The sequence below is a fragment of the Euprymna scolopes genome, chromosome 21 (genome assembly GCF_053919585.1).
Source record: "Euprymna scolopes isolate OS-2025 chromosome 21, ASM5391958v1, whole genome shotgun sequence".
Classification (NCBI taxonomy): Eukaryota; Metazoa; Mollusca; class Cephalopoda; order Sepiida; family Sepiolidae; genus Euprymna; species Euprymna scolopes.
Window position 1 is genome coordinate 53,217,765 of NC_136502.1, and position 27,453 is coordinate 53,245,217.

The window sequence follows — 27,453 nt, forward strand, 5'->3', positions numbered from 1 at the left end:
ATCATGTTGTGAAATATAAACCAATCCAAGCTTTGCAATGGCACATAGCTTGCAGTAAAAAAAATTAACAAACAATATCATAGAAACAACAATCTTTCACAGATGAATATATCTTCATTCCATGCATTTCTATGATTCCACCCGATACATCATTACACTTTAGGAAATTGAATTTTCCAATTTTATTGTCATTTGCAATAACCATCAACAAAGCACAGGGAACAATCTTTACAATTGTGGGCCTTACAGTTACACACTGACTGTTTTTTTCACATGGACAATTTATATTACGTATTCAAGTCACCAAACCGGAAAACTCTATATCAGCTAAGAAAATGGAACAACAAAAACTGTGTACCCATGCAAAATGGAAAATTAAACCTATAAGGAACATGCTTTTTCTCATTTTGGAACTTTTTCCATTGCGCCAATTTGAGCCATAGCAACGCGTGGCAGGGTACAGCTAGTATATATATATATATATATATATATATATATATATATATATATATATATATTTAACCTTACTCGGTCGTCTGTATTTTTCTTGCAACCATACACTTGTTTATTTCATCACGATGTTCAAATCAAATTTCGCCGGTTTTATAGTTTAAAATAAATACGTGATTTAAACCTTGATCCTTCTTTTTATACAGAGTAAAATTACTACAAATTAATTTCATTTTACTAGTCTTTACTTGTGTCTTTTGTTATGGTTGTCGAAAATTAGTATCATACCTTAAATAGAGTGTATTAAAATCGTCCTGAAAAGATCACAAAATTAGATTAAAAAAATATGTAACATATTATAATATCACTCAAAGGGAATATTAACATTAAGAGAATTTTAAAAAATTTGCGAAAACACAATTTTACTTTGTATTTTGATAGCATGTATTGTTATTTTGTATTTTATTTCTCACATTTCATGAGTGATTTTTCTGACAAATGAGGAAGAATTACTATCTATCACACTTACCCTTGACTTGTTTTTAACCTTGAAGTAGTAATTTTTACCTCCTTGCATCAATTGACTGTAGCTTTTTCCGTAAAAAAGGCTGATTTCAATAATTAGCTTTATAGGAGAATTATTTCTTTAGTTATAGAATTGTACAATCTTATTTTTTATGAATAAAACCTGGTTTATGAGTTAAATTTACACAATATCGCCAATGTTTCTTACACAAAGAAAATACGACTGGGAAGTTTCTATTTGTTTTATAAACTAACATTTCTATGAATAGTTATATCAGTAGAATAAAGCAACAAAATTACACAAAGAGAACATAATTTTATTTCAAACCAGTTAACATAATTCAACCGAAAAATTGTTGGAAAATTACTAAAGCAAAAATTCAAGCAACGCCTAAAGCATGAAATACCTGATTGCACTGACACTCATATGTAAATCTTACAATGTAATGACACAGTACCAGTCCAGTCCAAAAGAAATTTCAATATTGATATTGGTTGCTAAAATAGCGTATCACATAGTAATAATAATAGTCGATATCCAAATTATGTTATATATATTTGCACTGTTTAATTCATGAAAATTATGATCATGTTTGAAAGTTGGAGAAAATAAATGTTTTATCAAAAATGACGCTTTAAAAAATACTAAAAATCTCAAGTTGCTAAAACCTTTCACTCTTAAAGAGATTTTAATGAATTTTAATCAAATTTATAAAATTATTTTTTAAAGATTTTAATTATTGTCATCAGATAATGTTAAATGTGTTTACTTTTTTTGGTTGACGTCATATTATATTCTCATTTTTACATTTGATTGTGAGCTTAGGAAATGAAGAGTAGATATATTTTTGGTGCGTCTTCAGTAATAGAACGAAAATCGAAATATTGAATTTCAATTAAAACTAATCATATGTAGTTAATTGTCATGTCCAAATTATTAACATATCCAAAAATTATGAAAAAGTCGTAAGTAGATTATTATTAATGAAAATAGTTTTCAAAGAAATTGCCACTTATACTTAAATAATAAAGGGAATAAACAAAGAAAGTAATTGAAATCTGTCTTGTTACAATTCCTCCAAAAAATGATGGTGGTCAATCTTTTCTCAACTTGTGAAGTACATATTTTTGTTATAATGCAGTAATATGTTACTAATTTTATGCGTGAAAGGAATGCTTCTCAAGCTTTGTATCATGTACATGAATATTTGTCTTAGCTCTCACACATTTTCCAAGGTGTCCTCATATGTAAGATTTTCATACATACATACTTTCAATGGAACAGAATAATCTTTCTGATGGCTATACATAAAAGGCACAACTCATTTTGTTAATAAATTTCAATAGAACAGAATAATCTTTCTTATGGATGATACGACTCATTTTGTTAATAAATTTTTTACACGTCTCGTAACAAAAGGTTATGCATGCCCAATATTATTTAGGTATCCCATTGCATTTTCTCTAAAAATTTACTGCAGTTAAATTCTAAAAAAATCCTCATACCAATTAACCTGTGTGCTTTTTCATATTAATTAACCATAGTTCATTAATGTGAAAAAATAAGTTTCCAGCAATAAAACTCGTACATATTCACAAAAAAAATATTACATACTTAACAAACCTTTAGTAAAACAAAAACAAAGATTCTTCTCTTCATAATAGAGCACATAACTGTTTACTTTTGTCTTGGTCTTGGCTCGATTTTGTCAGATTCGGTTTTTTCAAATGCCTGATGTCAAAGAGCTAATACTTTCTGATGTGAACAATTTATTCATTTAAAAAATAAATAGATATCAGAGTGTTTATTTAAATATCTCTACTTTCTATATCTTGAATAAATGAAGCATTGAATAATAATTTTTGTCTCTTAATAATTTACAAATAAAATATGTTATAGTTTATTTTTCTTGTGGTCTTTTTCGTTGGTTTTCAGCATTATCGTCAACTTAGTATATTTATTTGATGTAGCATTACTATATGATGCAGCATTCCACATATGACCGGTGTGCCACCATTCCAATGATATCTTATTTGAGTGAACACTGGTACATTTTGAATATTTGAACATCTAGTGCGAAATATCCGCATGTAAAGGTGTCTTAATAAATCCCTGTAAAGAGAGACTGAATAAACTATAGGATAGCATCTAGAAGGCACATTCTCTTTTGTCTCCAAACTCTTTCTTATCTAGTAGTAATTTAAAGTCTTTCTTCAAATTTTTTTTTGTTTTTCTTGGGGATCCGCATTCTACAGTGAATTCAACCATCATCATTAAATGGTATTATATGTATGTATCTTGCACTTTATTAAACAGATATAATTGCAAGTAAGTTTTTAAAATTCTTTTTCATGGGTGAGATTGCTCTTCTGATGACTTGTGCGTTCGCATATGTTTCACTAAATCTGATTTTTGAGAACAAGAATATCCACATACCTTACAAGAATATGGCTTTTCTCCAGTATGTGTTCTTATATGGGACACTAAATTTGATTTCTGGGAACAAGAGTATTCACATACATTACAAGAATACGGCTTTTCCCCAGTATGAGTTCGTATATGTATCACTAAATCTGATTTTTGAGAAAAAGAATATCCACATACTTCACAAGAATATGGCTTTTCTCCACTGTGTGTCTGCACATGCATCAGTAAACTTGACTTACGAGAACAAGAATATTCACATTCTTTACAAGAATATGGCTTTTCTTCAGTGTGAGTTCTCATATGTGTCACTAAATTTGATGTTTGAGAAAATGAATGTCCACATACTTTACAAGAGTATGGCTTTTCCCCACTGTGTACCTGCAAATGTTTCACTAAACTTGATTTCTGAGAACAAGAATATTTGCATATCTCACAAGAATATGGTTTCTCACCAGTGTGAATCCTCATATGTTTCACTAAATCTGCTTTCTGAGAAGACGAATATGCACACACTTCACAAGAATACAACTTTTCTCCAGTATGAGTTCTCATATGGGTCACTAAATTTGATTTCTGAGAACAAGAATATTCACATACCTTACAAGAATAGGGCTTATCTCCAGAGTGCGTTCTCATATGAGTAACTAAATTTGATTTTTGAGAACAAGAATACTCACATACCTTACAAATATATGGCTTTATTTTATTATGTACCTGCGTATGTTTCAATAAATCAGATTTCCTGGAGCAAGCATAATCACATATTTCACAAGAAAATGGCTTCTCACCAGTGTGGGTTCTAATATGCGTTACTAAATTAGATTTTCGAGAACAGGAAAATCCACACACATTACAAGAATATGGTTTTTCCCCAGTGTGCACTTTCATATGTTTCTCTAAATCTGATTTCCGGGAACAAGAATAGTCACATGTTCCGCAAGAATATGGTTTCTCTCCAGTATGAGTTCTGATGTGTAACACTAAATTTGATTTCTGTGAAAAAGAATATCCACACACTTTACAAGAATATGGCTTTTCCCCACTGTGTGTCTGCATGTGTTTTACTAAACTGGATTTCCAGGAGCAAGAATAGTCACATATTTCACAAGAATATGGCTTTTCGCCAGTGTGAGTTCTGATATGCGCCACTAGATTTGAGTGCTGAGAACAAGAATACTCACAGACGTTACAAGAATACAGCTTTTCATTGCTGTGAACCTGCATGCTTCAGTAAACTTGATTTCTCGGAATCAGCTAACCAAGTTCTATTTGTATTGAAGTTGCTTTTTAAGTGATACGATATGAATTATATGTGTTGAAAAAGTCATCACATTCAAACTATTTGATTTAATAGTAGAATTCAGAAAATTATTTTTGGTATGAGATGTCGCTTTGGTATCTCATGCAAGAGTATAACATACTTTACTACAATCCTCAAAGATAGTAATAATCCATTCAAATGTAATAGGTTTTCAAGCAGAAACATCTGTAAATAAATAAAAATGAGATTCAATTTTATTATTTATATGTACATATACACATGTAACTTAATACTGTAAATATTATTGGTTTTAATTCATTAACTCTGAGAAGTCACTCCAGAAAATTCTACTATATATGTAAGAAAATAATGTAAGGAGGTTTTCTTAATGTTTCAGGTGACAATTGATAATGTGAATAAACTGACCTCATGTTGTTATCTTGAGTGTTATTTGCACAATGCTTTGATTAATGTAACCTCCAAACTTTCTTTAGGTGTATCCTTTAGAACTAGGGAATCTTTAGTTAAGTTATGAAATCTGCATATAATTTCGAACAGAAACTTTTATTTTATTTGTGGATATAACATGCTCTTGTTCGTAAGGCCATGACTGGGTAGAATTTTAAGTAATTCGAATTTATATTCTTAGCATCACCCACAGTGAGACTTGAAATTTAATTTAGCAGAAACGTGTCAGTTACAATTGCATTTTACTAAGTACTTTATCCATTATTCTACGGTTCTTGCTGACAATTCTATTATAATTTTTTAAGCCTGAAATGCATTCTTGGGTTTGGATATCTATCTTACTACTTACCACCATAGATCACTACATATATTTCTTAATGTTGGCCTTATTTACTATTTATAATTAATGGTTTCTAGATTGCATTAAATTCTATACTAGATATAATTAGTAGGTGATCGCTATCTAGCATATGTAGTGTTTCTTTGAGTCATCTTACTTGTCACCATTCTTTCCTGTCCATAATTTTTACTTTGTCCCAAAGGAGAGAAAGTTTTATTTTCCTCTTCAAATGGTTTCTCTTAAACTGCCCATTTTCTTTTGATATATGCCGATGTTACTACATATTACCTTTGCTCGATTGTTTAGGCAATTGATGATTCTTTTATTTGACATTACGTTTTGCGAAAGTTAAAATTTAGATATTGTCCAGTAAAAGTTAGCTTTTGATACACAGATTAACTGATCAGAGTGAGTTATTAGTACATCAATGAAAAATTTTTTTCTTTTTCGATTGTGAACTGTATAGATGGACAGAGTTCACATGATCCAGTAATATTTGAAAATCTTGGTGAATGTTCCATTTATATATCTAAGCGCCATTGTTGGTTAAAAAAACACACAATATATAATGTAGTAAATAGAAGATTGTACATATAAAAAAACAATAAGTTTAAATCTCCCAAACTTCCTACTAGAATTGTCTGCAATTACTAGATAATATTTACACGTAAGTGACCCTTCTATTGATGTTGAAGATTCAATCCTTAACATGCGTAATACTAAGAATACAATTGTCAATTACCTGGTAACTGCAAAGGATATAAGAGCATGCTAGCCTCGTGGATTAAATAAAGGGTCCTGTAAAAAATTCCATGCTAATTTTCTAGTTCAACAGGAAGATGCCTGAGTTTGGTAGAAAGATTCTGACTTTGATCAGATAGAGCCAAATGGATTTCTAGCTAGCCTTGGTTATGGGGTATTATTGACTGAATGAAACTTAGACTTTCTATGCGATTTAAATAAAACAAGAAAATATTACTAACATGGGGTATTGAAATATATATATATATATATATATATATATATATATATATATAATCCCCTTGGCACAATAGTTTTTATTATATTACTTAAATTTAGAGACGTAAACCTTGGGAACATTTAAAAATATCCAATGCTTTATGTGGGATAATGGCAAAACTCTCTGACAAAACTAACATTAAAATAATTTAGTCTGAGCAAGATATACATGCATGAATTGTATATTGTGGAAAATATATGACCCACTAAGTATGCTGCATGAGATCCGGATGAAAAATACATGGAACATTCAATATTATCAGTCTACCTGTAGGCTAAATTTGCAAGTTTTAATTAATATTTTTTAATTTTAGCCACTGTAAAATTATTTTATTTTATTAAGGTATTTCATTTATTCTAGTTCTGTTTGGTGTTACCTGCATAATTATTTGTATGAACTTTTGTATATTCTAAATTTATTAGACACATATAAGAGAATTTTGCAAAGTTTAATGAAAGTGAGGACATCGAGTTCGATGAGGATCATGTCGGTTTAAATTCAGGAACTGCTATTGTAGACTAGAGGATTATCATCGATTAAAGTAAAAACAATGAAATTATAAAGGTTTTCTTCACAAGAACTCAGGTCGGCAACAGTTAATTTCAGAATTAATTTTTTAATTGTTGGCGGCTCCTATATCCAATATGAAATAAATCTACTTTTCAAAGAAAAAGGTTGATCTACATTCACCATTAGTGTATTATAAAGTAACTTGGACAAACATGTAAAGTTGAAGTTTTATTGGACGCGAAAAATGAAATGGTACACGGTATTTCCTTCATTCAGTTCGAAATATCTGCATCATATTTACTGAACACAAATACTGCAAGGATGCAAAAATACTAAAAAAAAAAAATCTGAAAATTTCAAGCATTTATTCCATAGTGCATGCGATTGTGTCCAAAATAGATCTTATGGTAAAGAGACAATAAATAAACATGTGAACGAGTTGCTAACGCTAACCCTAACCAGTGAAAGATATTTTTATTCTAAAATAAATAAATAAATAAACCATGTCTGAAAATAATATGTTTTTAATATAGCTTTAATTGTAAACACAGTCGTAAAATTCCTTTGGCCTGCATCCAGAGTACAAGCCTTTCAATCGAGAACATTACTATCATTTTTCTAATGTTTAATGTATATTTGTTTTAGTTGTGTTATTTTCTTTTCATATGGAGCTTATTAGGACTTCATATTTTTTATTCAGAAGTTAATTTATTCTCATGTGTAGTGAAGTCCATCTATCTAACACGGCCATAGCTGAGAGTGAACTCACTACATGAGTTTGTAGTGTAATTCAAATCTTGTCGGTAGCTGAATACTTGATGTTTTGCAAGGGCTATCAACAGTATTTTTTATCATGATGCCATCACTAGATGGGGTGCCTACCAAGCCTTAAGAGAGCCCCATCTACCCTTGAGAGAAGGATAGACTGCGCCAGTTTCTCAACCTGGTATTTTACCTCGCAGTATATACAGCACCTCGCCTTCCCAAATGGTCACCCATCTGCGAGGCACAATGTTGCTCAACTTCACTGATCTGGCGAGAACCAGTGTATTAATGTGCCATATTATTATAGTGAAGTACTACTACTTTAAACCTCATAAGTGAAACAATTTTTGGAAATCTTTCTAAATAGTTTTTCCACAAATCTTTGTATGCAATCAATATAGTATTAATCATTATTGCAGTTTTTATTGTGCACTTCATCTTGCTATATTGTTGGAGGTTGACATGTTTGATAAGACTGCATTGCTAACCTCATTATGTGGTTGGCTAATTCCATGTCAACTTATCCCGGGATTGTGTTGTACTTCTGCTGTGTTTACAAGAATATCGACACACTGACACATTAATATAACAATATATTTTTATTCTGTGATGGTTACAAATAGTTGGCTGTGAAAAGGGAGATGCACACATGAGAATTCGACAGATGCACACATGAGAATTCATTAACCAACAATAATGCCCTTTTAGTTTATATAATATCAGCGGTTTTGGCCTTCTGAAACAGCTAAGAGCGTTTATTTGGCCATTATGTTTCACTGGATTGACCCGACTCAATTACAAAAGTCATAATTTTAACTTTTCATTCTGACAATTTTAAGTCTGTTGCTTTTATCATACAAGTTCCCATCATGTTTATAATTTTTAATTCAAATGACCTTTTGGTAAATTTGATAATTATTATTGTTCTTCTGGTGCAAGCTTTTTCTCAAAATAACCTTTTGGTACATGTGACCCAAGTACCAACATGATGCCAGGTACACAATTTTATTCAAAAGGTAATTTGAATAAAAATTATGCACCTGGCATCATGTTGGTGCCTGGTACATTGGTACAAGTGCACGCCTTTTGTAAAACACGATCTCTCAGCACACTCGGCTCAAATATCCAACATTTGAAACCCATATACTCAGATTTTCTTGTAACTTGCCCCACAGACATTATAAAGAGATAAAATCCTTAAAATTGAGCATGTAACTCCAAATGGTTTTTAGTTTAGAGCACTTTCTATTTTGCATAAATTACTTGAAATGTTGCCCAGGCAACAATTTTAATAATTACATTTTCTTAGATATTTCAGTTTGGAGCATGATGTGACCTTGAAAATTAACTCGAGAACGAGGTGCTTTAAATAAGTTTGCAGCCTTTTTTGTACAAGCATTTAAAATTGTTGTAGGCTCTGGAAAATTCAGTACGTTATTTCTATACATCTTATGAGATGACTGACCAATTTTTATGATTTCAGGTTCAAATGAACAGCCACAGCAGGAATTAGAATGCACCCTACTAAAGCCTGATTGTCACAGCTGGTGAATTAAAAAAAATGCGATGTAGACGTGATGACATTTTAGAAGAATGATATACAAAAAAATTCAGTTTTAAACTAGGAAAAAATGCACAGAAATGTATGGAATGTTTCAGACTGGTTTTGGCTCAGCTTGCATGAATTGAACATCAGTTTTGAAGTGGCATAAGAGATTTGAGGAAGGCAGGGACTGTGTAAGGGATGATGAAAGGTGTGGGAGAAGTAAAGATGTCCGAACACCAGAATTGATTGGCCAAATAAAGAATTTCATGGATAAAGACCGCCGTGTGTCTATAGAGACAATAAATGCACAGTTTGATGTCAATGTGGGAACTGTACATACAATTATTCATGAGGAATTGAAGATGCGGTAGATTTGTGCGAAGTTTGTCCCAAAGGTGCTCAGAGAAGATTAGAAAGTAAAATGTCATGGCAGCAGGGAGATGGTCAGGTGGACAAGTCAGACTCTGCAGTTTTTGATGCTCTACTGACTTGCGATGAAAATTGGATTTAATACTATGACCCACAGACTAAGGAAATAGTTCTAGTGGAAGCATACTGGCTGTCCCAGACCCAAGAAGGCCAGACAGAGCAAATCCACCTAGAAACTTATGATGATCCCCTTTTTTTGACAGCATGGGCATAATCCACATGCACTGAGTTCCTACTGGACAGATAGCCAACAAAGAATACTATGTTGAGATAATAAAGGACTTCAGGAAGAGATTTCAACAGAAGAGATCAGCACCCTTCCAATCGGGTCAGTGGCATTTCCACTGGGATAATACACCAATCCATGAATCCATCCTTGTCACAAACTATTTTACCAAGATGAGCATCCTCCCTATAGGCCATACCTTGCTCCATTTTGGATATTCCCTAAGCTCAAGCAAAACCTTGCACGCCTTTTGTCAAACACGATCTCTCAGCACACTCGGCTCAAATATCCAACATTTGAAACTCATATACTCAGATTTTCTTGTAACTTTCATTATGAGACAATTGAGGAGATGAAAGAAGCTGTGACGAGGGTCATTGAGATTCTCACACAAGAGGACGTTCATGCGACCTTCCAGAAGTTGTTGAACTGGTACAAGTGCATTGCAGCTGGAGCAGATGATTTTGAAGGTAACTAATTTCATGTGCGTACTATCAATAAAAGTTTCATGTGCATACTATCAATAAAAGTGCCCATACAAAAACAGTCTGGAAATTATTGAAGGCATTATTTGACTTGATGAATCCAAAAATGACTCCAGGTTAGGTCAAACATTAAGCCATCTACGTGATTTTAGAAGATTTAGAATTTATCACATGTGCACAATTATAGGGCACAAAAACGATGTGACTGATATGTTACTAAGTTTTTTTACTTTTGAGTGCAAATACTATTAAATATTTCTATACCAAAAATGGTGAAACGTTCATGTTTGGTTCACTCACCATGTCTAGTCTTTTCTTTAAGGTTCAGAAATTCCCTATTAGGGAGAATAGCTAGTTTGAGATGGAGTTGAGGAGACCATCAAAATTCATATAAAATTTTAAAAAGTTTTAGAAAGTAAAAGTTAAATGAAAAACAACATCACAGTGATCAGGTAGTTACAATAAAAGTGAACTTCAAGTTTTCAGAGTCACATCAGATCGCCATAACGGAGTTTGCAAATACCTTCACTGGAAGATATGTAAGAAACTCAACATTCGGTGTAGTAAAAACTCCTGGGAACATATACCCGAATGAACAGTTGGGAATGACAACTACACTATTCACTATGACTACATAATCCCTACTGCTACATATCTTGAAAACGTAGCTGTTAAACCAGATATAGTTATTTGGGATAGAGCAAACAAAAAAGAGACCGTAATAGAGGTCAGTGTACCCAATGATACAGGGCTTAACAGAGTTGAGAGGGAAAAGATAACAAAGTATCAAGGACTTATGTATGATATGAAACGAAATTGGAAATTAAAAGACGTTTCAATTATACCAGTCATCATAGGAGAAACTGGGCTTATGAAAAACAACTTTAAAAAGTACATAGCAAGCATACCCGGTGAACCAAGTGCAAGTGAAATACAAACGATTGCACTGAAAGGGACGGCTAGAATCCTGAAAAGATCTCTTGGTTGGACTCACTAAAATAGGAGTAAATGTCAGACATCTGGTTGGATGTCCCATCCCCTAGAAGAAAAAGTTTAAGAAAAATGAAAAAAAAAAAAAAATCATGAAAATGTAATTATGAAAATGTTTCCCAAGCAACGTCTCAAGCAATATTCAAAATGGAAAATGCACTACATTGAAAACCATTTGGAGTTAAAAGCTAAAATTTTAAGAATTTTTTTTTTTTTTTTTAAAGTTTTTATGGTGTACGTTTGTGCTGCAAGTTACAAGAAAATCTGAGGACATGGTGTTCAAGACCTAGATAATTTGACATGGACTTATCAAATCGCATATGGAGAAGGTTGGTCTGAACATATGGATTCCAATGAAATGATCGAAATCATTTTTAAACAATAGGAATTTGCAAGAATTACAACAGAAATCTCACAATTTTGAATTATTATCTCCCTTGTTTCTTGGGATTACTTTTCAAATTGGTGGGAAAGACAATCCTTCTATAGTTATTCATGAAATTTGATTTTTTTATTAAAAAATTAACCTCAAGTTCTGTGATTTTTTAATATAATATTTTCGTTTGTCACTGGTATGTACGCCATACAAATTTTTCTCTATTTCTTTAATATAGAGAAATTCTGGGCAAGGATCAATATTTTAATAACCGAACTTTTCCAAGTTTCCAATTTTTTCAATACTAAAATAAGGTTTAGATTGTCCTTAGTCAATGTTAGTTCCTATACTGTTTTAAGCATTTATTAAAACAAATTTATTAAATGTTTTCAATAAGATTTTTAATTTTTATATCTTTTATAGCCAAATAAACTTGGTTAATTTACGTACATGCACATTTCTGTGATATGTACATTATTATTCTGTGATATGTAATTATTTGATAAATAAAAATATTTCTGTGATATGTACATTATTTGATAAATAAAAATATTATTAATATTATTATTAATTAAACTGATTTAATATACTAAAGTACTTATCTCGCTGAAGGATTTTGAACATAAATAGATTCTTTATTTTTGATGATATCTTTCTGTAATTTTAACACAATCTTAGACACTGGGATTGTTTTTTAAAATGCAAAATTCAAAAAATCTTTATTTATGAAAAATAATGTCTTTTAAATGTTGCCCATTTTCAGCTTTGCATATTTGTGCTCTTTCCAAAACATTATTCATAACAAAATTCAGAATCTCTGGATTGCGATTTAACTCCCTTATTTCGTTTCTGACGTTTTCCTTCAATTCTTGCAGGGTTTGGGGTTTGTTAACATAGACTCTTTCTTTAAAATATACCCACAAGAAAAAGTCGGGGCTAGTCAAGTCTGGTGGCCACTTCACATTGTCATTTCCAACTTGCATACGTTGGTCAATGCTATACTTATCCATAATTAATTTCGAAAATATTACCTGATATATATTTGAAATTGAGAAAAAGGCCAGCTGCTTCTTCATGAATTTTATTGATATATATATATGTCATCGATATACGCTGATGTTTCTTTCATTATTTTATTATCCTAAGCAAACACAGCTTTGAGCACAGCTTGTATTACCAGAAGTGCCACATTAAATTGAACTCTTACTTTGCTAGAAAATATATTTATCCTTAAATTTACCACTATTTATTCCAGGCATAGTGATCTTTCATGGATTTGCAGGTTCAGAATGGATGCATTTGTTGCTTATAATTTTCATGCTAGCATTTTCTCTATGCAGTCATCTGCATCTCCAGTGAATGCATCAATGTTGTTGCTTAATACACAAGAGTCCATTACAAATCACACCTTATTTTTATTGGCCAGTTTCTCTAGTGCACAAACTGCTAACCATTTTCATGATGCTTCACATATTCTGCTCTGCTCATCGAATTTCACAACAAATCAGCTTCATTAATACAGAACACTACACAGATCGATTGTATCTCCTCATGCTCAACACTTCCAGTCAGCATAATTCAAACACCTAAAAGTGTCTTGAATGTGCCAAATAATACATAAAAAGCAAGGGATTTTCTTTGCATAAGCAGCACATTGATAGTGCCATCACACTCTCCAAATAGGACTAACAGCTTCCTCAAATCTGCTAGATACAAATTTATGGTTTCATCTTTGAAATGTTCATATATGCAGCAAATCTGTCATCAGCAAAGGCAGTGTAAAGTGCTTCATAAATTTGTATTGCATTGGTTTGCTTTTCGTTAGTGAGTTGTTGGTAAACTTTTCTTTTTTTTACATAAGTCTCACAACTTATCAAGGCCTGGAGGCCACTCGAAGATAAGGGTTGATGAGTGTATGGTAGTCAATGGGACAATATTGTAGTAATCGTTAATAGTGGAAATTTGATAAATTGGATTACTTAAGGGGATGGCTCATCAATAACGACCATTTTTTCGTTAGCTGGAAAGCAGGCAAATGGAATAGAGTTCTCCAGACGTGAAGTTCTAAGAAAGAAGCCTAGTTCATGGAATCATGTTTAGATTAAGGCATAGATAAAGAGTGATGAAAATCCAAAGTTCTCCTTCTATTTAAGGAGAAATGGGATGACTTTACTCCAGATAAGTCACACATTAATTCAGCTTTCTCATTGTTTTCATTAACTGCTCCAGTCCTATAAACCTCTGAGATGATCTTCAAATCGAAACTGTTGTCAATTTTAGGTCAAATTAGCTTCAAAGTTTCAGGCAATCAATCAAATTGCTAGCATCTGCTTTTTCTTTGGTTCTTTTCTTTAACAATCAACTCCCTGTCTTCTATTTTAGTCCTATTTACTTCAGCTGATCTCTACATATGATAATTAGTTGCAACGAGAAAAATTTACATCTGTGAAGAGAAGTTCTCATCAACTATGGCTGATAGGCAGGCAAGACCTGCAAAGCATCACATTCTCTTCTCAGCTTCTAGTTGTTCATCTTTATTGTTACAAAACAGCTTGATGTGATTGTGTCAAGGATTATTTGTTCTTAGCATAAAATGACTTGCATATTACAGAAAACCACTTTCAGCTCCTTCAACCAGCCTTCTATTTCTTATTTAAAGGAAGGGAACTCTTCTACTGAAAAAGACTCATGCATCATTCATTTCATACATGTAGTGATCTTCATTTGACTAAACATACACTTTTGCTGAAGTTCCCAAGAACAGTAAAAATTCTTAACTCCTGCTTTTGATATAGCTAAGTGACTCCATCGCAAGTTCATTGACATAGTTTGTTGCAAAGTGTGCTAATCAATATTAACTGCAAACATCTGAAATACTGCAGTGTTTCTCAACATAGTTGTCCAAAAGTTATATAAATTTTCTTCCTCAATAACTCACAATGGCTAAAGAGCTTTGGTTCTTGTCAAAAAATCTCTTAATTAAAAACAAGAATAAAGAAAAATCTGCATGATGTACCTACCCATGATGAAATGTAATATTCTAAAAATCATGTAAACTGATTAAGTAATTTTATTTTTATAAAAAAAACATTAAGTAATTAATAGGAATTCATAGACATTGCAACATAAATCTAGGAAGTATGAATTATTTTTGTGTTTTTCCCTTTGTTTCTAGAGATATTTTTCAAAACAGTAGGTGAGACAGCCACTTCTTGGATACTCATAAAATTTGATTGTTTTTAAAATTAAAACTACTTTATCAATTTATGTGATTTTCGTAATATGATATTTTAATTTTGTCCCAGGTATGTACATCATACACATTTTTCTTTATTTTTGCTTTTAATATAGGGGGAATTTTGCACAAGAATCAGAGGCTTTCCTGCATGCTGTCATTTTATTGCAATATAGCCACCAGCGTCAGTCCAGCATTATTTTCACAATGTGTTGAGATTTTCACTATTCTTCTCAATGTAGAAAATAGTGGTCCATGTCAAAACAATTTGGTCAGGTCCCAGCAGTCTTGGTGAAAATACTGCTTTTTTTTTTACCTCGACATCTGTAAAGGATTAAATAACATAGAATGTTGTCTCTTTTTTTACTCACATTCACTCCTAACAAGGCATCTCACCACTTGGATGTAAAGGGCTACAATTTGAGACCATGTCTAGGAAAGATTAACAATATGTTGATTTATGTTAGATTTAAACTTCTGCATATCAGTACAGTCAGGAAAGCAGGAAGGGAATTCTTAAGTCTACCTGTTCAAAGGAGAAACTATTAGAGTAGAAAGCTTTCTGGCATTTAGGGACCCCAACAGTGAAGGGGTGTGATTTTGTTGCTAAGCGGGTTTGTCGGGGATATGTATGTCGAGAGGGCACAAGTACAATGAGTTTATCAGAGCACATTCTATTAAAATACTTGTAAAACAGGCACAGAGATTACACATTGCAGCAATGAGATAGGGGTTGAAGTTTAGTTGACAAAGTGGGACAATAGATTGAAAATTATTTTTTGGATTTTATCCAAGAGGGAGAGGCTAATGGTAGATGCACAAACCCAGATGTGGCAACAATACTCCATGTATGAGCAGATTGTGGCCTTGTAGAGGTACAGGATACTCTCAGGTGTGAGTAGTCTTCTAGCTCAATAGAGGGAACCCACCTTCTTTGCCCCAGTTTTCGCAATCTTCTCAATGTATTTGCCCATGAATGTTAGGCCGAGGAGTTTGAAAAAAGAATTCTTAGGCAAGGTGTTATTTGTCATGAATATTAGTGGTTGGAGAGGCTTCTTGTAATTGTTAAAGAAGAGCAGCTTAGTCTTAATAGCATTAAATGTTACCATCTATTTGTGGCCTCATTCCACTATGGTCTACATCTGGCTGAGAAACTAGATGCCTCCCTCGGCAATTTAGATGAGAGGATGGTGTCTATTTCCTTTAATAGCAGCTGTAAATAACATTTATTTATTTCAAAGGACTAGGATTATGACAAGCATATGTGACTGTTTCACTTCACAATAAAGTTTACCAAAACAAGTTGAAGGTGGTACCTGTTTATGTAACCGCCCCCTACTATATACAGACATTAATTTGTTGCACGTGTGCAAATGAACTTGCCCAAGCTCATCATTTAATAAACGTCTCCTGTTAAGATAATTCCCCCCTTTTTTCTAAAAATGATTTTATATGTATCTTATGGTAAAAAGTATTGTTTTCTTAGAAATCATATAAGTTATTATTAAATAAACATATTCTTGTTTCCTCAAATCTAAATCAAAGATTGGAAAATTTATTTTCGGGAGTTATTTTTTATTATATCAGGAATTCATATTTGAAAAAAACAAATATCGAATAAATAAATATGAGCAAAAGCAAGATAAGTTACTATTTTATCTATCTGGGTAAGTTTTTGTTCTTTTGATTTATTTAAGCGTTTTTCGATTCCTAAGAATTTGTATATTCACTCTGTTCAGTTAGGAACGAAAATAATATTTACCATAAAACTCACAAGTGGACCCTTGTAAATCGCTCAAAAGTCTTAGATTGAACAAAATACGGGTAGAAACACACACGATATATGTCACCATGACATTTATTGAGCAGATTTTTACCTGTATATTGTTTGATATTCTCTAGATGACCATCTCATGTCAGCTTTATATTTTTCTTGTTCTAACTAAAGACTCGAAACTACTTGCATTTTGAAGCACACTGTATGTGTAAAATGAATGGTTGATGCCCAAAATGTATCAACATTTTAATTCCTCCCTTCACTTAAAAATTCACCAAAATTCAGGAATTCAACCAATTTTAATGAAATATTCATTATTTACTGAAAAAAACAGCACTACAAATTTATTTTAAAACTTTAATTGAAACAAAATCAATTCAGCTAACTTATGTAGTAGAGCTGACATCTATTCACTGTAGATGCCTTTAACCTCAATCACCACCTCAATAAGGGTCCATAACTCGGAGCATACCTTTTCCACAAGTGTCAGTGGGAACATGGCAAAAACTCAGTTGATGGTAGAGATCATGCTGGCTTTGGTGTTATGGGAGGTCATGTTGGAGATGCTCTCAAGATATGAGCAAACAAAGTCCAGTGAGATCAGGTCAGGGGAGGAGTGGGCCAGTGAGAGAAGGATAAAATGTTGTAGCACTCCTGAAGCCAAGTCTAGTCTCTTTAACCTTGTGGGCTAACGCTCCTGTTTACTTTCAAGCTAGCTTTGAAGATGTGAGGTGGCCAGATGTGGTTCTCACTTTTTTGGGTTATTATGCATTTTTTTTGTTATTGTTATAAAACAGACGTACCTCCATTTTTCACTGTATTTTTTTAACGCATAAATGTACATTTTTCCCCCTTTCAGAGATTAGCTTTAGAATGTTATCTTTCAAACATAATCAAAACATAGATGTAAACAAAAAAAAAAAAGATAATGATGATAAGTTTCTTTTAAGAAGCATAGGAGGTCCGTTTTTTATTTTTATTTTTATTTTCAGTTATTTTAGCTTGTACGTTCGAAACGTTACAGAAATGTTTTAAAATACGTTACAACACACTCAAAAACTTACCCATATAGGTAGAAGAGTAACTTATTTTGACTTTGGTAATATTTATTATATGGCACTTGTACAGTTTAATCAAGACATTAACAAATGAAAATATCAAATAAAGGTTATATTGTACGTTAGGTGTGTCAGAAGTTTTGGGGAATTTTTGACACCCCAACACAAAACTGCGAATAAAATAGAAAAAAAAAACTCGTAATTTCTCCTTTTAAAGTAGGTTGTTTATTTTCTTTATGGAATATATTTCCAAAATAAACTATTAAAGTTTTTTTTTTAATAATAGAAATAATAGAAATATTATTTTTTATTTTTTTACAAAATTGTTTACAAAGTGCCTGCGTGCATTCATGCAGCCATGTTTTTTACATAAGGAAATCAATTGAATTTTACGAGTTAAATATTTTTCAGTTTTTAAACTTTAAAAATCTATCAAAATTTTTCTAAATGGTTCAATTTTTACGATATTTTCAGGTTCAATGTGAAATTTTATGCTCTTTCCAATAAACCGAATAGAATATTCTAGACAAGCGTTTTTTTTTTTTTTAATTCACTCCCCCCATTTTGAAATGTTAATTCAAATGAAAATAATTAATTTTCTCACCTCAAATTTACATATCACAAATTAAAGATCAACAAATAAAATAATCTAATTTAAAACAAAAAAAGAACAGTTATTTGAAAATTTACCTGTAAAGTCCAAAGTTTTAAACCTTTTTTGAAAAAAAAATCACGTTGAATTTTTTAAAGTAAAACCTTATAATCTTGTTATATTGTCCAGAAAATTTCGTAGAATTATGATAATTTTTTGTACTTCATTCAATATTTTTTTTAGATATTTAAAAAAAAAAAATTCACTCCATAAAGAAGAAATAAAATATATTAAATCAAAAACTCATGTATTTCTTTGAGAAAAGAAAAAAAAATCAAAAATTCTTTGAGTGTTTTGTTTTTAAGGCAAAAACTGGTAAGTAAAATATGATTAGTTTTCATCTATGATGATACATATTTCTTCATGCATAAAGTTAGACGACTAACGCAAACATGTTGTTTTTACGTCCTTCTATCCATCTGTATTTCAAAGCAGCAAGTAACATCGCTTCGGCACATAATGGCGGTCCTTTCAAATAGTTGTTTAAAAAAATTCTTTTATTCAAAAAATACATGGAATATAAAATATAAATATGGACAAATTCTCATAAACGAAGAATGGAAGCATCCGATGATTAGTATTTTATATAGGTAAGTGATTTTTTGAATTTATATATATTTATTATTTTTAGATTAAGTTAAAATTCGTTGAATTTTGTGAAATCTTTCTGAAAGAAAACCGATTTAAAAAAAATATTGTATATTTTTCAATAAAACATTTTATTATTTTAAAGTTTGGTCTTTGCTCCTTTTATTGCAAAAAAAAAAAATAGGGTTTTAATTACATTATTCATATTGTTATAAGCTTCGAAATATAGCGAGTCTAATTAATCACTCTTCTGTTAATGGCGTATCTGGCACGTGGCACCCTTAATTGTACTATCCGTTTTATCCGTTTTGAACTGCAGATCTCTGAAAAAATGGTTTTCACTTAATTTGATCGAGTATTTTTTTTTTTGTTATTGTTTTTTTTTTTTTTTTTTTTTTTTTTACAGCGGAAAAAAACACGTTTTTATGACAGCACGTTGAATCTTTGAATTTACAAATTTTTTTGTTTGGATTTCAAGAATACGCCACGGGGAGATAACTCAATTTAAAGCACCGACACTCCCTCCCCATCTTTAATACTAGCTTTTCTTCCTAAAAATCGAACCTTTTGCTCGGTATCATAACAAATTGTTTTTTCACTGTAAAAAAAAAAAAAAAAAAAAAAAAACTACTTGATAAAATTAAGTGAAAATTTTTTTCTGAGAATTTCTCCATAACGGATACGTACAATTTAAATTTTTTCGATATTTTCATTTTTTAATGTCTTTATTAAACTGTACAAGTACCTCCAGCATGTTGGAATGGAGATTTATTATTATTATTATTATTATTATTATTATTGTTATTGTTGTTGTTGTTGTTGTTATTATTATTATTATTATTATTATTATTATTGACATAAAATAAACTTAGTTAAATGTATAAAACTGATTGAAAACTTATTTAAAAAAGGAAAGAGATTAATAATCTTACCTTTAATTAGAAGAAATTCAATTTGAAAAAAAAAAAAAATGAAAAAAACGCGATTATTTCTTTTCTTTTGAGTTCAAAACAAAAAATTTAGTCGGTTTGTTGGGACTTCTTTAGTAAACAGATTTTCTGCGGATCCATCGGGTTTCTTTTTTAACGAAAAATTATATGAAGATGGAAAAGAATGAAAATTTAAATAAGAAAACACCATCTAAACGTGAAATATTTCAACGAAAAAAAAAAAAAAGAAAAAAAGAGAGATGACTGATATATGAACACTGAACCTGGAGGTCATTATGGAACGGTGTTGTTCATTATTTTGTTCCTTGTGTCAAAATGCCCGTACATTAGTTACGTGTGAGGAAATGTTTTCATATGCGGTTTGGAGCGTATTTGTCAATACTTAGGCTAAAATAATTAAATATGAAAGTAAATCTGTACCCATTAATTTATAATAATATTTACTATTTACAATTTACTCAGTTGGTAAAAGTGCAGAAAGCTGATAGTCGAAAAAGTGTTAATATCTCTCTCCCCCTCTGTCTCTCTCTGTCTCTCTCTCTTTATATATATATATATATATATATATATATATATATATATATATATATATATATATATATATATATATATATATATTTATATATATATATATATGAGCAAACAGTTAATAAAATATGTTAAAAATCACTTTAAAATGAGTTAAAAACGTATTTAATCTGAAAAGGAAACACTAGATAAATGGATAGTCCTTAATCCGCGGAGTTTCGAAGAAATACTCTCCTTCTCATCAGAGGGTAGGAATTAGCAAAATGCGGGATCGGATTTTGCATGCAGAAGTATTTGATGAAACAACAAGTAAGTCATAGATCTTACTTGAAAACAAAATAAATTAAGCAGAGGGAAAATGGTAAAGAAAAAGGTGATTACACATGAATGGATAGTCTGGTGGAAGATAAAAAAATCCAGTGACGGTCAAATCCAAATATAAAACTTCAAGAAAGTTAAAAGATATATATATATATATATATATATATATATATATATATATATATATATATATATATATATATATATATATATATAAAGAGCAAATAGTTGTTAATAAAACATGTTAAAAAACACTTTGAAAAAGAGTTAAAAACATATTTAATCTTAAAAGGAAACACTTAATAAGTGGATAGTCCTTAATCCGTGGAGTTTTGAGAAATACTTTCTTTCTCATCAGAGGGTAGGAATTAGCAAAATGCGGGATCGGATTTTGCATACAAAAGTATTTGATGAAACTGCAAGTAAGTCAAAGATCTTACTTGATAACAAAAAGTGAAGCAGAAGGAATATGGTGAAGAAAAAGGTGATTTCACGTGAATGGATAGTCTGGTGAAAGGTAAGGTATCCAATGAGGGTAAAATCCAAAAATCTAAGTCCAAGAAAGTTAATTTAATTTTCCATTCGCACAAGTACAATCCAAGGAAATTGCGTAATTGGAAGATGGTCCAAAATAACCCAAAAGACCGAAATCCGTGGAATAATTCAGAAATATGTACAAGGAAAAGGGGGAAAATTCCAATAATAATAAAAGAAAAATAAGATATGCTTTTAACACGGTTGCCGAGAACAAAGTGTAATTAAAAAAATCAGTAAAGAAGAAGAGAGAGAGAAAAAATTGTATATTTTTAAAAATTTATTTATATATATATATATATATATATATATATATATATATAGCATAAGAGATAACTCATTGGAATTTCATTCTATATTAATAAACAAACTTTATTTGTTACCTTCGTTAGTAGAGTGTACAAAACAGAAACGGGTTGTAGGTTGAAGTGTTCTTGTATAAAGATAGAATTGATATATTGCCAGCTTGTTGAGGAGAGAACAGTTCAGTTCTGTTTACACGTGTTTATAGTTAGTAGCTGTCAGTACCATCAGTACGAAGGAAACTGGTTAAAGGAGAAAAAAGGGCAAAGTCTTCAGTGTGTTTGCGTGTTGTCGTGGATGAGTGTGAGTTGTATGTTCTTTAGCATGACAAAGAATGTTCGTTTGGGTACAGCAGGTGGAAATAAATGTGAGTTTGAAAAGAGCCATAACTAGCTTGTAGTACTCATGAAAGCCTCAGGCTAATGTCTGCTGCGCAGCAGAGTCAGGATCAAAGAGGATTGAGAGTTTCAGATTTCGCCTTTTATATACTCTATCATGTGATTGAGAGCTGGCTTGTGATTGGACAAGCCAAGAGGAAATGGATTTCAAATCTCGAATCATGAGAATTAGATTCTGTCTGTTGGTAATGAGTGTCGGCTGCTACAGATACCCTCTTGTTGGAATCGTTTTCAGAAGAAAACCAAAAATATTTATCGAAATAAAGGAAAGGTTCTTTGTGTGTCACTTGTAATTTAAAAAATTCGAAGTAATGACGATTTTGTGATATGTCAGTCTGTGACAATTGCTTGTAACATCCGTTCTTCTTGTTTCAACATGAGGCTTGTTGCTTGTGACTATATTAAAATTTGTTTTGTAGAATTGAATATAATTTCTTTAAATTTGAACGATCCAGTCAAATTGGAAATCGTTAAGTTGCTCATTGCTAAACATCGGAGATGAATTTATTTTTGACGAGTTTATTTCGGTGGAGATTGTGAAAAATAAATGTGCTGAGTGTATTCTTCTGTGAAGAGGGGTTTGTATGGCTAGTCGCCAGTAATGCGTTTTTGTTGGACTCGACTGTTGAGTAAACATTTACTTATTTTTTCTGTGCAAAAGCAATAAGCAACATCTTCCTTTTCAGACCAGCTCTCAAGCTGAGAGGTTCAACGAACCAGCCGCCTCCCTTTCGGGAGGCGCGTGCCCGTGCACGTCACGTGCCCTGCTACTGTATGTGTGGGGGCAAGAGTTAACAGACAGTACATACACCTTACACGTTTTCTATCTCCATGGCCTGGATTGACTTTTTCTCATTTTCTCTCTCTCTCTCTCTCTCTCTCTCTCTCTCTCTCTCTCCTCTCTCTCTCTCTCTCCTCTCTCTCTCTCTCTCTCTATACTACATTAGACTTTCCTTCTCACCAGCTAATGGCGAGAGACGCACACCAAACTGGATTGACTTTTTCTCATTTTCTCCCTCTATATATACTACAATAGACTTTCCTTCTCACCAGTAAACAGTGAGAGATGAACGCGGACATGAACACATTTCGTACCCTTTTCTTTCATTTGTTTCTTCACGAAATAAATCCTAGTTCGTTTAATTCAAGTAAACGCATTGTTCGTTCCTTCCTCAAAGCAATTCATTTTTCCTTTCCCAATTCAAATCATTTCTCATATTTTGTACGACTGGGGATTATATATAATGTATCCACCAGTCCACTAAAATTTTTGTAATTTTTCAGGAATTGAAACTTCCAACAATTAAGCGATAAGAAACCATTTATTTCCCACATGCTGTAAGGACACATCTGTTAGAATAAAAACAAATATGTGTGATAGCTTCAAGAACAATCCATATGGCAAATCATCAAGTCCTGGAAATTTGTTGTAGCCGACCTGTTCCAATGTAGTCAGGACCTTATATACCACAACTAGACCATGACAGGATTCTGGACAGTTGGATGAAATTCTTCGAAATGCTTCTGGAACCTTTTACAAATCTCTCTGGTCGACACAAGAGTGTGTACTTCCAGGCTTTGAATTTTCCAAATGTAGTTATCTGACCATGTGAAGCTCTATGCTCTGTAGCATCATTATTAACGGCTTGGTTAGACATTCTTTATAACATAGCCCTAATAAGATAGTTAGGGAATTTCACCCAGTCATCGCCTGTGCCTACAGTTTGTGAATGTTTTTCTGCTTTAGCCTTATTTAAGGCGAAATGGTGCACAGAAAAGCATATTATGTTAATTCATCACCTACTCTCAGATACGGCTTTCACTTAGCTCTTCTGAAAATTAGCTTCTAGCTTTTCTCGGAAGTCATTTATCTCCAATAACGAGTTATTTAATTTTAACTTCCAATGCCCAGCTAGCCAAGGATACTTTAAATAATAATAGTTTGTGGTCAGAATGGCTTAACCAGTTGAACGTTGAAGAAGATATATAAACTACGTTATCTCTTCTGACTAATAATGTTTACCCTTGCAGACAAGGAGACTTTCTTAACATGGCAATCACCAAATGTTGAAAAGGCATCGCAATGCCCTGCCAGCAGGCAATGATTCATAATTGAATCTTGGTGGTATTTTTTTAACCCATTTATGAGCTATGAACTTCCTAGGAATGGAACAGGTTTGCTTTGGCACCTCATGCCCCTCGTTTTAAGACTTCTCAAGTTCAAGAAGATATTTATTGTTTCTAATCATTGTCAACCACTAGCCTGAAGTCCTCTCAGATCAAGATAACACAGAATTAGCTGGTATTCCTAGTATTTAATTTGGGCGTAACTTATCTATCTCAAGCTATTCCTCTGACATCAAAGGGGATTGCTGATTTTAAAGATTTGTAGAATGAATCGAGGATTTAACAAAACCTCTTTGTCTGCAAAAACATGAATATATAAATTATGAAGCCTTATGTCAAAAGATTCCTAAAACATGAAAATAAAATAACATATAATACCATACAGTACAGACTTGACAATGGAAGACTAGATAAGAACACAAAAAATTGGATTTATAAAACTATAAAATCCATCCTTTGTCAGCCTTCGGGGCCCATGGTGCAATAGACGGATGCATTGAGTCTCTATGGTTTCAGATGAGCATGTCTTAAGATAGCGGTTTCAATCTTACCCAAAGCAGGCCAGCGGATTAATTGGTAAAAACGTGGTGAGACAACAACTATGGAAGGCAGTCATTACAATACAGTTACAAGACTGAACATTCCTATCAGAGGATAAGTTGGCCAAAACGTGGTGAAACAACAATTATGAAGATGAGGATAATAGTCAGAAAAAAAAATGAATACAAAAATTATCAAGCCTCATCTCAAAGGATTAATCACCTGAAACAAGATAAAATAAATGCAGGTAATTTATCTCTGACAACAAAAACAACACTTTTGGTTAACTGCTCTAAAGTACTCGAATGCCTTGGAAATAGGATTTCATTTTACATACATAGAACTGAATCTCATAATATATATATATATATATATATATATATATATATATATATATATATATATTGTAGCGACATGCAAGAAACATATTAATGAAGGTATAAGGAATGTTTCAGTTGTGCATACATCTATTATCTACACCAATGCAATTTCTGCGGGCATAAAACTAAGAACTTGTCTTTTTTGCCGACGTAGTTGAAAGTACCCCACATTACAAAGGTGTTGACTTTTCATCGAATCAGCACTCGAAAAAAGCGAATTTCAAAAATATTTTTCTGATAGTTTTCGCTGGGAGCCGATCAAACAATATAAAGGGACACCACACTCCAAACCCAGGCAGTTGAATCTGAGTTTCCTGGCAGTGTAGACCAGCAGCACGATCACTCACTCTGTCTCATGACGTTAAACCATTAATATGATTTTTGCATGCTTGGCATTTGAAGCTTGTAAATCTCCATGGATTAATTACAAAGACAAAAATATGTATGTTGCAGGGCAGAATGTCGGTGGCAATCGACCCTTCAATTAAAAAACGACATAGGCAAGAAAAAGACGAAAAACGACAATAGCAAAGAAGATATAACAAGTGCAGTTGGTACCATCGAGAACGAAATAAATCCATTAAGGTTTATTTTTCGTAGGAGGTCTCAGGTTGAGGGTTGGAATCCAACTGGTGTTTGAACTGGCATGGCTATGAGTGGCTACAGGATACATGTGCTGCCTTGAGAAGCTGGACTGCTTGAAATCGAGCGTGTTGATGTCAAGTGGTCATTGCTGCTGCTACTGGGTTCAGCCGGAGGTAGTCTAAACCATTCTGTGTGGACATGGCTGCTGCTGCTGAGTGTGGTTGGGCCGCTGACGGGCCCAACTCTGCCATGCGTCGATCTAGCTGCGACTGACTGTTTGTTGAAAAAAACACTGTATTTATACTCGGCGGACGTAGTTTTAGACACTGAGGCTTGCAGCGCTGGTCATTGTTTTCATTTTTGATTTGTGCTTGTTTTTGTGTTTTTAAAGTGCTCTAGGGTGTCGTATGTTTGAGCTTTGTATTCGTGTGTTGTATCAATTTGAAGCTGGGGAAGTTGTGAATATTATTCTAGCGGGAATTGTACTTTTCAGAGTTCCACAAGATAATTATTCATGTCAAAGTATTTGTCGAAGGGTCGTCGGCCGTGGTCTTTACATTGGGATCCTTTTTTGGTGAGCAGTTTCTTTTGGTGGAAACCACAACATCTATAAATTTGTGTTACCTCAGATATATTCCTAGAACTGTTTAAAACAACAAATTTTGTTTGCCTTTCTGTAAAAAAAAGAAATAAACATTTTTCTGCAAAAATGACATTCTGCATCAGCCAGATAAAGATTTCTCTCCCTTGCTTTTCATTACACATTTTAATTAGAATCCTAGCAGACTATTTTAAATATATATACAAAGCCCTAGCGCCTATACATACAGTACAAACATCGCCTATATGCCAGACTATTCTTTCCAGAACATTTTTGCATTCTCACAAACTTTGTCGATTTTTTCATTAATTACTTTCTTGACTTGTGTGTTGCATCGGCACGCACATTAAAAAATACGACAACAATAAAAACATGACCCATTATTTCTTGATATGTTAAATAAAAACTACATTATTGATTTTTATATTCGACTTCCTTTTGATGCTGATTTTGACAATCTTTTATTTGTTTGTTTGCGTCGAGGGATTAGAAAAACGTAATCTCATTAATTCGTTATCACTAGCAGTGTCAGAAATCGCCATTCAAAATTCGTGGTAAATATTGGAATATTTAGATTTACTATCTTTCAAAGCTTATAACTACTTGAAAAATGTAATTTAAACCCTATTTTTTTTCAACTAAAAGAGCAAAGATTACATTTTACAATAATAACAGGTTTAATAGCAAAATATGCAACATTTGTTTTTTTTTCATCGGTTTTCTTTAAAAAAGATTTCAAGAAAATCAACGAATTTTAATTTACTTCGAATATAATAAACATATATAAATTCCAAAAATCACTTACCTATAAAAATACTAATCAATGGGTAATTCCATTCTTCATTGTTAAGAATTTATCCATATTTATATTTTATATTCAATGTACTTTTTTAAGCAATGATTAACAAATACCGCAAATTCAGCTCGTCATAAATGGAAAAAAAAAAAAAAAAGGTAGACAACCGTCTCCCTTTCTTAGAGTTGGGGACTTAGCGCCAGAATTAATCTCATTTTCTATTTCTGGCATGTGTTTGCTGTAAACAAAAGTGGGCCATC

The 27,453-nt window shown here is 32.1% G+C and overlaps 1 long non-coding RNA gene across 1 annotated transcript; it reads right to left on the reverse strand.

The window, feature by feature from the left end:
* Positions 1-1,274: 1,274 nt before the first annotated feature.
* Positions 1,275-20,348, reverse strand: LOC145242347 (uncharacterized). Its single transcript, XR_013862710.1, has 2 exons — positions 20,063-20,348; positions 1,275-4,889 (listed from the first exon to the last, which is right to left on the reverse strand). It is a non-coding gene; the product is annotated as an uncharacterized LOC145242347 (long non-coding RNA).
* Between the last annotated feature and the right edge of the window lie 7,105 nt (positions 20,349-27,453).